Here is a 12,420-nt window from a genome sequence, read left to right on the forward strand (position 1 = left end):
AGGAAACTGGCTTTGAAAATGGTTAAACCCTACAGCGGTTCCGTAGGGCAGGTGGCAGAAATCTTTTCATACATCAGTAATATTCATGTGTCACCTGCCTAGGGGCAAAGAGATGATGACATAATTCCAAGAACAACAGAGGAGGTAACACTTTGGGGGGGAACCTATGATATGTCAGAAACTTGAGAAATACTTTAATCTTAACTACTTTATCAGAAATTTCCCTTCAGTTCCTTTTGTAACTGAAAAAGCCAAAGCACAGAGAATTTAAGTGACTGCCCACGGCCACACAGCTAGTCCACAGTGGGGCCGAGGTTTTTATTCTCAGTGTGCTGTTCTTAGCCAACTCCTCGGCCCCCACCTTTCCAGACATTCCCAGGAGCAGAAGGACCAATTGCCCTACTAGAAAATGTAATATTCATGATAGAGACAAAGTCGTTGGCTTATTTTGGCTTCCAAACGCCAAAGTGAATTTCTAAGTCATTTCTTTGATCCAATTATCTATTTAAGGAAGATTCCAGTAATGTTCTCACCAACTAAGGCCCCCACAGTATGAGGAAATGGGAAATGCTTATCCTATAACGACATACGTAAAAGTTCCACCAACAAAGAACACACCAATGTGAGAGTAGTTAAATAAAGAGTAGAAGTATTTTTTACAGTTCAATTCTACTAGAGAAAAACCAAGTTACCTTTTTCATGTTTTTATGAGCGCATTATGATTTTGCATAGTAATAGAGTTCACTTTTGTCATATTCATAAGCAAGAAATATAATTTGCTCTTTTTCAATCCCTGGTACTTCCTCCCTCACTCCCTGTTCCCCTTCTCTTTTCTACTCCTCTTCCTTTTATTTATTTATTGTTTTTCCAAACAGTGCTTTATAGATATATGTAGAGATGGAACTCCCTGTGCTATATTCATAATACATACACAGCATGATTTAGTCAATTTCATTCCCCATTTCCTCTCTTTCCTTCTCCCTCCTCTCTCTCCCCCCAGCCCCTTCCTGGGCTCCACCAATTTCCCTACAGAAGGATACATTTTAATAGAGTGTGTTTTAGGATTTACTCAGAAGGAACATCATCTAAAATAATATAAACATTCCTCTTGTATCTATGGAAACACAGATAAATTTCTACCTTTTAAGTCATGAGGCCAGAAAAAAACCAGGAGCCCATGGGTTGCAGGTATCACATGGAGGTAACATTAAAAACACATACATTTCAATACTTCTCTGTAATGTTGTTTATTTCCACAGGCAACTGTGAATAAGGCAATATTATATTGTAAGATCAATGACATACGTTATATTGGCAGTTAAGAAATTTTTTTTAATTAAAATGGGAGACTTTCTGTTTAAAATCAAAGAAGTCCACCCCTTTGCAAACTAATTGTGCATGTCACGCACTTCATGTCCCGCCAAGCACCTTTTCCCCATTTGTCATGCAGCGCCCTCCTGAAGCACACTGTGTTGAGAATATAAAACCCTGATCTCGGTGAGCAGACCCCCGACTCCCCTCCCACAGGGCACGTTTCCCACCTATTAACGGCATGGCTGCACCGTTTCCTAGTTGTCATGCTTCTGTTCCACTTTTCTTATGGGCAAAATCAATACCTCGTTTACCAGAAAGACATGGCTCTCTCCTGCCTTTCTATTGTCCCAGCTTATCAGGGAGGCTGTCTGGGGGAGAGTCTTAAAGTAAAGGGGCTCTTCTGGCTGTTCGTGAGAATCACCTATAACCCGAAGGATGGGCAGCAGAGATTTCAGAAGGAACGTGCTACCTCTCTGCATGCCAAACCAAAAAAGATGGAAAGGAAACCAAATAGCCTTCATCAGTCTTCAGTCCACACCGTGAGACTCCAGAGAATTCACAAGAAGGCACTGGACAGAAAGAAGCCCTCTGCCGTAACGATGCTGTAAAGCTGGGGCAAGTCGCTGGCATCCCGGGAGATTCCCCTCTCTGCAGATGTGCCTGATAATGCACTTCCCACCAGGTAACACAGTCGCACTGGACTGCAGATGCTAGATGAAAGGCCACGGTGAAACGCAACACGCTAGTTACTGTGCTGGCCCAGAGGCGGTCCCTCCAAGTCCTTCCCAGTGGTGATTAAAGAGATTGCCCTCCATCCCTTCCCTACCTTCCAGTGATGTGAGGCTTAATTAATATGCACTTGGGGTTTTAAGATCCCTAGATGAAAAGGGGACCAGATGTGAAAGTTATTATTATTTTGTTCAAAGGACACTGGTCTGCTAACATCTGTGGACAAGTTTACCACACACCACTTAAAACAGGCTAACAGGGTCAACGCCAAAAAGTTCAGGTTTGAGTTTTTTAAAGTCTCCGAGATCCACCACACGTGTTCGGGCCATGATTTAACATGCGGCTCTGTCAGAACTAAAGCTCTCAATGAGCACCAACCAGCAGCCCACACCAAAAAAAGGAGTGTGGAATCTGATCAGAGGCGAGGCAGGTGCTCGGAGAGGCGCAACAGCTAAGTGCAGGAAGGAGGGATTTTCCATTTGGAAAATAAATGAAACATCAGGCTGCAAGAACCCTAAATTATCTTCAAGGATTTTTCAGCCCCCCACCCCCCAGAACTTGTTATAGAATTATTTTCCCATCAACCATGAGGAAAGGGATTTATGCCTAGAGAAGCTGAAAAGACTCGTTAATAAAGACCCAAGAGCACCAGCGGGATCCAGGTTGTGTGTGTAATAACAAAGTTTAATCAACGCTCAGACACAAGGACTACAGGGAGCACAAGTCCAAAGGAGAAAGTTATTTGGCCTGCCTGCAACACATGATCGCCAAGAGAGCCTGTTAAAACCTAAATCAGGTCCCCATCCTGACCTCTGCCCTCTGAGGATTTCCACTATGCCAGGATCGCCCCTGACCACACTCTGTCATCCACAGCTCCTTGACCTTCCCTTTGCTCTTTCCACCTGAGGGCCACAGTGATATTGCAGATAGGCCAGGCCCAGCCCCTGCCCTCTGTTACCAGAAAACTTGCTCCCCAAACCGTTTGCCATCTTTGCTACAAGGTCACCCATTCTGGGGCCTCCCTAAACCCAACACTTCCTGGCTTCACTGTCCTGGTGGCAATGCTCACCCTCCAGCCTGGAGAAGTTGTAACTACTTGCTTACTGTCCACCCTCCTCCACCATATTGGCAGTTACTTGAGGTCAGGGCAGGGATTCTTCTTAGTCTTACTCACTATTTATCCCCCACTGTCAGAAACGGTGCATGACACAAGAGAAGCACTCAATAAATACCTGTGAAGAATATCGACGCTGGCTTCAAAACGTAAAAGATAACCCTCAGGAAAACATACAAAGATAAACTTCCCGAAAATTTTGCATGATTCCTCAGTTCCATGCTCATGTGCCCTGTGCCTAGAGAACCCTGGCAAGTCCTCATGGGAAGAGAAAGAGAAAATACAGAATTTAGCCAAGTTGGGCAGAAAGCACGGGATGTACCCCAGTCCCACGTGGACAACCTCCCCTGCTGTCAACATCCTCCCCTAGAGCGGACACCTGTTACAAGACAGGAATCTACACTGACGCATCGCTATCAACTGGCCCCACGTTTACAAGGGTTCACTCTTGGAGTTGCATATCCCCTGGGCTTGCACGCGAATATTGACTGTGTCCACCAACCAACGGTACCAAATAGAGGCTGTGCCTCCCTACCCTGGAGAGCCTCTGCCCTCCATCTACCCATCCCTCCGGCCCCCTGGCCCCTGACAACCACATTGAATAGTCCTCCACGGCTTTTCACGGTTTGGCACTTCTTTTGTTTTCAGCACTGAATAATAGCCTACTGTATGAATGAAGGTCTCCATTCACTACAGAAGGACATCATCTCAGTTGCTTCCGAGTTTTAGCAATTATGAGTAAAGCTGCGGTAAACATCCACGCAGGTTTTGGTATGGAGCTTTGTGTAGGAAAGACACAGGGAGATGTCGAGAACGAACTGAGTAAGTTAAACACAAAATAGCTTCAGATTCTCTAGAAAAACACCTCTTTCTAAGAACACTTTTGACAAATTAAATTTGGCAAAGAAGTCTCATTTTAGTTTTATACATGAACGAATCCATCACAAACGCTGTTTTTTTCTCAAGCACTTCAAATGGGTTTGTAAACTCTGAAGCATAAAATGTGACCTGATTTTTTTTTCTCCTACTAAATACAACATGTCTGCAAAACCCGTATCACACTTCATCTGTTTCCCGATTGGTCCCACTAACCTGTGTGGGCTGGGAGGAACTCCACCATGGCTGCCATGTTTTTAAGGCAAGTGCTAAAAAAATTGCTGAGTGACAAACACATTTCAGACATGCAACCAAGCAGTCAACAAAGATTATGACAAATTTTAAAACAAAGATGCCTACATGCCTCTGGACACAGGTGTAGATATGAATTAGTAAAGTAAGTGGGCTGGGGATATAGGCCAGTTGGTAGAGTGCTTGCCTAGCATGCACAAGGCCCTGGGTTCAATCCCCAGCACAACCAAAAAAAAAGAGAGAGAGAGAGAGAGAAGGAAAGTAAGCATTCATTTCACCAATTATGTCTCAAAAATCGACATATTAATGATTGCGCAATAGTCACAAAAATAGGTCTGCTTGCCTAGCATGCGGAAAGCCCTAGGGGTGATCCCCAGCAATGCAAAGAAGAAGAAAAAAAAAGACACAAAAATGTAGGCATCCCAAGTCAGATGGGCCACCACCTCTTGGAAAGGTGTAGCCTACCATATCAGAAACAGACTTCAGGCCTCGGCGACAAACTGATCTAAGAACCATTAGCCACAACAACTCTCAGAATGATGTCCAAGAGCCCAGTCCTTTTTTAAAAAAAAAAAAAAAAAAAAAAGAAGGATGCACCAAAAGAAGCCATCTCTCAACAATTCCCAAAGTGAAAACACATTCCCAGGATGGAGCCCCTCAGCTACCAAGTGCCCAGCACAGAACCCCAGGTAGGCCAACCCCTTTAAACATCAGAGCTAAAGGTGCATAGAAGACTTGCCTTCACAATGCCGCACTCCTGAACGTACCACAGTCTCAGCATCCCTGGGCATCCCCACCCATCCCCAGTTGTGAGTCAAAAAGAAGACTCCAGAGGAAGCCCAGGGCTAAGTACACAGGATCACGTAAATGGTCGTGTTTGCAAGATTTCAGTGTAATTCCAAATGACATAATAAGAAGCAGGCAATCAAACTCTAAATTCTGATGTGATACCTTTTGGAGAAAAGGGAAACACTGAACATTCGGGCCTGTTTTTGTTTTGTTTTGTTTTTGTTTTCTTTTAACTACAAGATCCCAATGAAAACATTAGCCACAGATAATGTATCTAATTGCTGAAAGAAAGCAAGCACACTCTCCCATGTATCCCTCATCTGAGTAGCAACAAAATGGTGTTATTTTCCCATTTTGTTTAATTTCTCTCCTGCTGAAAATTACTTCCAGATCCTAGGTTTTCTTTAGTTTCCGCTTTCATCCTACATGAAATCCCCTACTCCTTGAGGAAAGAGGAAAAAGAAAACACAATCATGTAATAACATCATACTTTAAGTGTAACAAGGAAAATATAAAATCCAGCTGTAAAACCTGGGTCTGAAACAAATAAATAAATAAGAGGTGTGTAGGGTTCAATCCCTAGCACCACATTAAAAAAAAATGTATATAAATAACAGGGTTACTATCAAGCAAAGAGTTGAGTCTTGACACATAATATCCCTCTTCAGGCCATGGCTTCTGTGCTAAGGGAAACTTCTGTGCCTTACAAGGGCCCCCAGGACGTGATCAGCAGCCCTGGGGGGTCAGCCAGGAAAGCCCAGGATGAGAAGGTGACTCTCCTGACTTCTTTCTTGACCACTGCCTGCTCTCTTTCATATTTTATTAAATAAACACCAACTGGCAAACACTTCATTTAAACATAAATGACGGAGCTCAATAAATATCCTCACTCGTCTCATTAAAAAAAAAAAAAAAAAAAAGAAAGAAAGAAAGAACGAAAAGAAAGATTTTTTTTCACCAAGAGAGAAAAATCATTCTGCTCTGTGAAGGAACAATTTCTAACAGAATCAACAGGGACACTAGAACCACCCAGAAAAAAAAAAAAAAATGCTCAAACCACTACCAGGAAACTGAGTGATAAAACTCCTACACTCATATTCACACTGTTTATATGATCATTAAAATCACCCTCCAGAGTTTTTCCCTACATGTGTGTTGGATTGGACCTTTTCAAGACTAAATGGCCCATTATGTATCTGTACAAACTAGATTCCTCTAAACGTTGAGAAAAAACAAAGCAGAAATACTAAGAGTTCACGCTGGTTGTTTGCCCCTAATTCTTAGAAAGAAATATAGCTGCTCCTTCTGAAGGACCTGTATGTCTCCAATAAATCCACTGTCAACTGAAAATACTGTAAGTCAAAATGCATTTACTCCACCTGAGCTCCTGAACATCCAACCTGAGCAACCCAGCTTGCTGCAGACTATCCTTATTTCTCCTCCTAATCGTATGGCTGAGCTGTGGTCACTGCCATGGCCTGGCACTGCAAAGAGAGGATCGTGCCGTGAAGGACCATACCAGAGAAGGATCCAATTCCAAATCCCCCAGTGCAACTTCTACTGAATGCGTATCACCTTTGCAACTCTGTAAAACTGAAAAGTCCTAAATAACCCTCACAATACTGGGACCCTCTGAACTACAGGTGGGCTGGCTGTTCACTCAGAAAGAAGGATCAGAAATGCAGAATCACAAAGGCTTGGGGTGCCAGACTGCCCCGCTGGGGATGGCCAGGGAGGAGTGGTTAGGAGGGCAGTGCTAGGGTGTCCACTCATCACCAGCACCTAGCTGTGTCGTCTGCGCTTCTCTCTGCCTCAGTTTCCTTAGTTATAAACTGGAACGATAGATTCTCACTGGATTATTGTGAAGATCAAATGTGCTCATGGAGGTTGGGCATTGAGAACTGTTCCAGGCAGGGAAGGAGCTCTGGATGAGCAGAGAAAATAGCAATAATAGTATCTTTAATACTTTTCCCATCTTTAACCCTCACGGTTCAATGGCTAATGTCCTGATGCTTCTCATTTATCACATTTCTAGTTTCTACTCTTGTTTGGCCCCTCTTAGCTCTTGTATACAGTAAGCTCTCTGAGGGAGGATGAGCCCAGGCCTCTGGAATTTTTTTCTTCCCCCAGCCACATCTCACAACTCCCAGATACCTCCGAAGACATACAGCTACCAAGGAAGGGCTCACTGAAAGAACAAATCAATGATCTCCCCTCCACACCCCCCAATTAATATGAAGCAAAGCAACTAAATGTCGCTCTGTTAATTCGACCCGTTGGGACTTCTGTACATGCATTAGAAAAATAAACAGCAACAGTTATTACCCCGAGGCTAGAATAAGAAAAGCTCTGAGTGGACTCTCCTGGTTTTAGCTCTTCCTCATTAGCTGGACTTTATACTTGGGTTTCAGGGAGGCAGCTGCAACCAGTTCCTTCCTCCATTGTGCCCCCAAAGGCTACAACCACAAAACCCACTCCATTGTCAAACTCGTGCTATTCCCTTCAGGAAGGTTTCTGCTGCCCCTCACCCTCCCTGTCTGGGTGCTGTTCTTCATTATCTCACTTCCTTTTTCCATCAAAGCCTTCCATCCTCATTACACAGATTGATGCTGTTTGAACAGCAAAGAATCCCACGGAGAAGGGCACCTACTGCTCTCTCTGGATTCCCCAGGGACATCAGGTGGCTTCTCTGGAGCCTTGAGCAAAACCACCCCAGGCCTCTGGAATTTTTTTCTTGCCCCAGCTCTCAAAGTAATGATCTACAGCCCATCGCTCCCCGCACCACCCTGCACGCAGTTCATTCACATTCCCATAAGAAAACCAAACTCTGCAGAGCATCAATTAGAAGCAGAGAGGAAAGGCAGTGTTTTGAGCAGGCTGGCTTCTTCCCAAGCTAAATACACTTATGTAAATCTGACTGCATGGCTGCCCGGCCTGCATACGTACCAGGGCGCCCAGCTTTTCCGGAGTTAAGCTTTTGTTTACCCACTGTCGAGTGGGTATTTCCCAGGCAGCCTCTCCTCCTCCCGTGGAGCCTGGCTGCAACCACCCGACCTCCCACCCAGGCAACCAAATGTGACATCAAAGGAGCCCCCGGAATGGCCATCTGTCCCTGCCGTGCCAATGTTTACGCAATGTGGGCAGCAGAGGAACAGGTCAGGGGAAGGCCCAAGGGTATCCTGTAGCATCAGACCCAAAGCACCAACACCCCAGGCCGAATGTGCCACAGAGCAGGAAGGCCAGGGTCCTCAGTCTAGCTGGAGGGTCTCCTGCTTCAAAAAAAAGAATAGAGACTATTTAACATTCCTGAAGAACCAGTTTGGTAAATTCACCTGTGGATGAGTGTTTAGAAATAAAGTGCAATCCCTAATTTTGCAGGTTTTCAAATATTACCCTAAAAGTCATACCTAAACATGGTCTTTCAGCAATAATAACTTTAATAAATTCATGAAGTGCTAAGAGGAACTGGCCAACATAGAAAAAGTATAGATCAGAAGTGACCTCAGGAATCTCCAAATTCTAGAGTTAATGTGACTATTAGACATCTCCACCTAATCCCCTCTGTTCATATCCAGAACCAAAGGCCAACAAGCTTTGGGATAGTCATGGGTTTAGAAGTCATAGAAAATGCAGTTCAAACACAGAGACAGCTAGCAATTAGAGAAATGCAAATTAAAACTACACTGAGATTTCATCTCACTCCAGTCAAAATGGCAATTATCAAGAATACAAGTAACAATAAATATTGGCAAAGATGTGGGGGAAAAGGTCCATTCATACACTGCTGGTGGGACTGCAAATTGGTTCAGCCAGTATGGAAAGCAGTATGAAGATTCCTTGGAAAACCAGGAATGGAACCACCATTTGACCCAGCTATCCCACTCCTTGGTTTATACCCAAAGGACTTAAAATTAGCATTCTACAGTGACACAGCCACATCAAGATTTACAGCAGCTCAATTCACAATAGCTAAACTAAGGAACCAACCTAGATGCCCTTTATCAGCGAATGGATAAAAAAAAAATGTAGTACATAAACACAATGAAATATTACTCACCCTTAAATAAGAATGAAATCATGGCATTTGCCAGTAAAGGGATGGAACTAGAGACTATCATGCTAAGTGAAATAAGCCAATTCCAAAAAAAAAAAAAAAAAAAAAATCAGAGGCCAAATGTTCTCTTCTATATGTGAATACTAACACACAATAAGGCGGGGGATCGATCGGGGAGTGGGAAAGAACAGAAGTACTTTAGATTAGACAAAGGGAAATGAAGGGAAGGGAGAGAAGATGGGAAGAGGAAAGACAGTAGAGTGAACCAGACATAACTTCCCTGTGTTCAAATATGAATACATGACCAGTATAACTCCACATCATGTACAACCACAGGAATGGGAAGTCGTACTTCATGTATGTATAATATGTCAAAATACATTCTACTGTCATATATAACTAAAAAGAACAAATAAAGGAAGAAAGAAGAGAAGGAGGAAAAGAAACAGAAGCGGCATAATGTGGTCAGCTGGACTTAGGAGAGAGAATAGACAGGTGTGAGGTGTGGTCATGCACATCCACCCTCCACATCCATTTCAACCAACTCAGATTGCAGATCTTCATAAAGTATGCAGAAAAAGAAAATGCATCCCTACCGAACACATACAAGCTTTTTTTCTCTTGTTGTCATTCTCTAAACAACACTGTATTCAACATTCTTTACATAACGTCTCTGTTGCATTAGGTCTTAGAAGTCATCTAGAGATGATTTACAGTACACTGGAAGATGTACATACGTTAAAACAAACACTGCAGCATTTTATATATTAGAGATTTGAATGTCCACGTATTTTGATAACCAAGGGGGTCCTGGAACCAATCTCCCTCATACCGAGGGACACTGTATTATGTTGGAGAGTACTTGTTAGGAAGCCAAGTGCATAACAGGTGCTCCTTTCTTTCGCACCCTCAGTCCCAGGCTAGCCCTCTTTTTACTACCTTAGGATGGGAATAACACAGTGGACACAATGTCCAAGTGGGCAGGAGCAGAAGGGGACTGCCGTGGACTGTGGGGGTCCTCAGCTGAAGCTCAGCACTGGCCCCGCTGAGGGATGTCTTTGTTACCCTCTGGGATGGGGGGATGCTGGACGAGTTTCCCCTTCATTTCATTCGCATGGAACTTGTTCCACCTCGGCCCCAAGCATTGGAAGAGGATCCACATTATTCATCACATAAATCTGCTTCGATTCCCTCCGGGGAAGATGGCCTAACTCCCGTGCCTGAAGCCAAGGGATGATACATCCACTCTATGATTCAGCTCCAACAGCTGCAGTGCGAAAATACACACAGGCTCACACCAAACTGGGATCACAACTCTCAGGTTTACCCTCACTTTTGTTTTTTAGTTTGGTTCTTTGGCCTTGTTATCTGCCTTCGTTCAGAGAACCTGGAAACAACCCTAACATTTTCTCTGGGCACCTCTGACCAGGCTTTAGTTGATCCCAAAAGATTCCCGAATGCTGGCTGTGGTACAAGGCACCGCGGCAGCTCTCACGGATGTGCCACCCTGCTGGGGAAGGGAAGATATGGGAGACAATGTCTGACAGGTAACGCTGGTTCTGGGGTAACAAGGACAGTGGGCTGGAACAGAGTAGAAAGACAGCGAGGAGCGGGTGGACTTGAGATGACCTTGAGGAGAAGTAAAACCTCAATCAGCAGAAAGCTGGTGGAAGGCTGCTTCCAGGAGAAACCCAGAAGGAGAGAAGCCAGGGGGAGTGAATCCACGAGGCTATCCAGCCACTCACCGAGCAAGCCTTCAGCCACAGTCCAAGGCAGACACTAGAATCCATGCTGAGGCAAATTTAAAGAGAAGGGCGAGCAGCCCCCACTGGAGGAACACCCTGGAATACACTGGTTAAGTGAACAGGCTTCCTGGATTCAGATCCTAGCTGCCCCCACCCCCACTTCCCAACTCAGTTGCTCTGGACAAGTTACCTAAGCCAGGTGACAAGTCGTGTTTACCTGGCCTATTAGGAAGCGTTTCCAGAGAAAACAGTTGGGATGGGAGGTGGGTGGGACACTGGACAGAAGGAAGTCACAGGGGCTCTCTGGAGACAAGACTAGTGAACCCTTGGAGTCCTCCTGGAATATGTGCATCCTCCTCATGGTTGATCCTTACTAAGGATGTCCTGGGGGTACAAGGATTCCCAGACACTTGGTCAAAGGGGATCCAACTCCTGATGCCAGTGCTCCTGGGGTGAGAAAAGAGGAGCAGGGGTGTCAGCACTTGGTGGGGGGCAAAGGGAATCCCAGGGGCAGGGACAAGAACATAGAGAGCATGTGCTAAGAAGGGTTAATTCTTGCTATTGGTATTATTATTCCCACCTCTTTAAAAGAGCACAGAACCTAATCGTGATCACACAGTGTGATATAAACGGGGGAGAGAGTCCTCTATCAGCCACTGTGAGCATTCAGAGAGGAGTGGCCGGGGCTGGGCTCTGCAGTCTGGCAGGCAGAGCAACAGGCAAGACTGGAGGAACAAGTTGCAGCAGGAGCCCTGAGCAGGGCCTGGAATGCTGGGTGGGAAAGCTCAGAGCTGCAGGGGTCAGGCCTCAGAAGGACCTGCTGTGATTCTGGCTCCTATTTTGTGTAAAGTCTGAGCCAACCAGCATTTTACCAAAACCTGGTTCAGGTCAAATAATGCCTCAGTATACACCATTAATAAGATTGGTGGGTACGTTCATGGGAGGAAGGCAAAGTTGAAGAGAATAGCAACTTCTTAGAGCCTGAAGTCCCCTTGGGTCTAAATTATTCTCCCCCTGTGAAGTAAGTGGGTGATGTCACTGTCCCCATTCACAGCCAGCCCTTTCTGCTCGACTCTGGAGGAAGCGGAGAAGATCTCTTCACAGTGTCTTTCTCCTTGGAAGTGACTGTGAAAACACATGTTTATCCCTTGGTCCTTTCTGCAGAAAACCCCAGGCTTATTCTGCAATGAAAAGGTCTAGTTTGGCCACAGCAATGAAACTCCCATGAATGTTCCACTTTACCCAAACCCACTTTGCAGTGGAGATAAAGGTTCACCCTCTCTCATTAAAAATAACATGCGCCCACATGCAGAAACCCCTCAGCAAGCTCCTTCTGATGCCAAGTTTCCCCCACTGCAGTCCATTTCATTCCTTCTTCCTCTTTCCCAGTATCATGGAGACAGGCAAAAGAGAAGTCAGGAAGACAAAGGTAGGAAATTACCCTCTGAAGTCTCCAAAACAATATCACCACAGCAACAACCCAACAAGAATGGACACCCCCCCCGACCCCCAAATGACGATTCCCAAGGAAACGGATTCCCCTCAAA

The 12,420-nt window shown here is 44.8% G+C and overlaps 1 protein-coding gene across 1 annotated transcript in view; it reads right to left on the reverse strand.

Annotated features, from left to right (window-relative positions):
- The window catches only part of Tiam1 (TIAM Rac1 associated GEF 1), a 182,295-nt gene that overhangs the window by 164,664 nt on the left and 5,211 nt on the right, over nt 1-12,420 (reverse strand). The window lies entirely within an intron of this gene.

Source organism: Marmota marmota, unplaced genomic scaffold, assembly GCF_001458135.2.
Source record: "Marmota marmota marmota unplaced genomic scaffold, marMar, whole genome shotgun sequence".
NCBI lineage: Eukaryota > Metazoa > Chordata > Mammalia > Rodentia > Sciuridae > Marmota > Marmota marmota.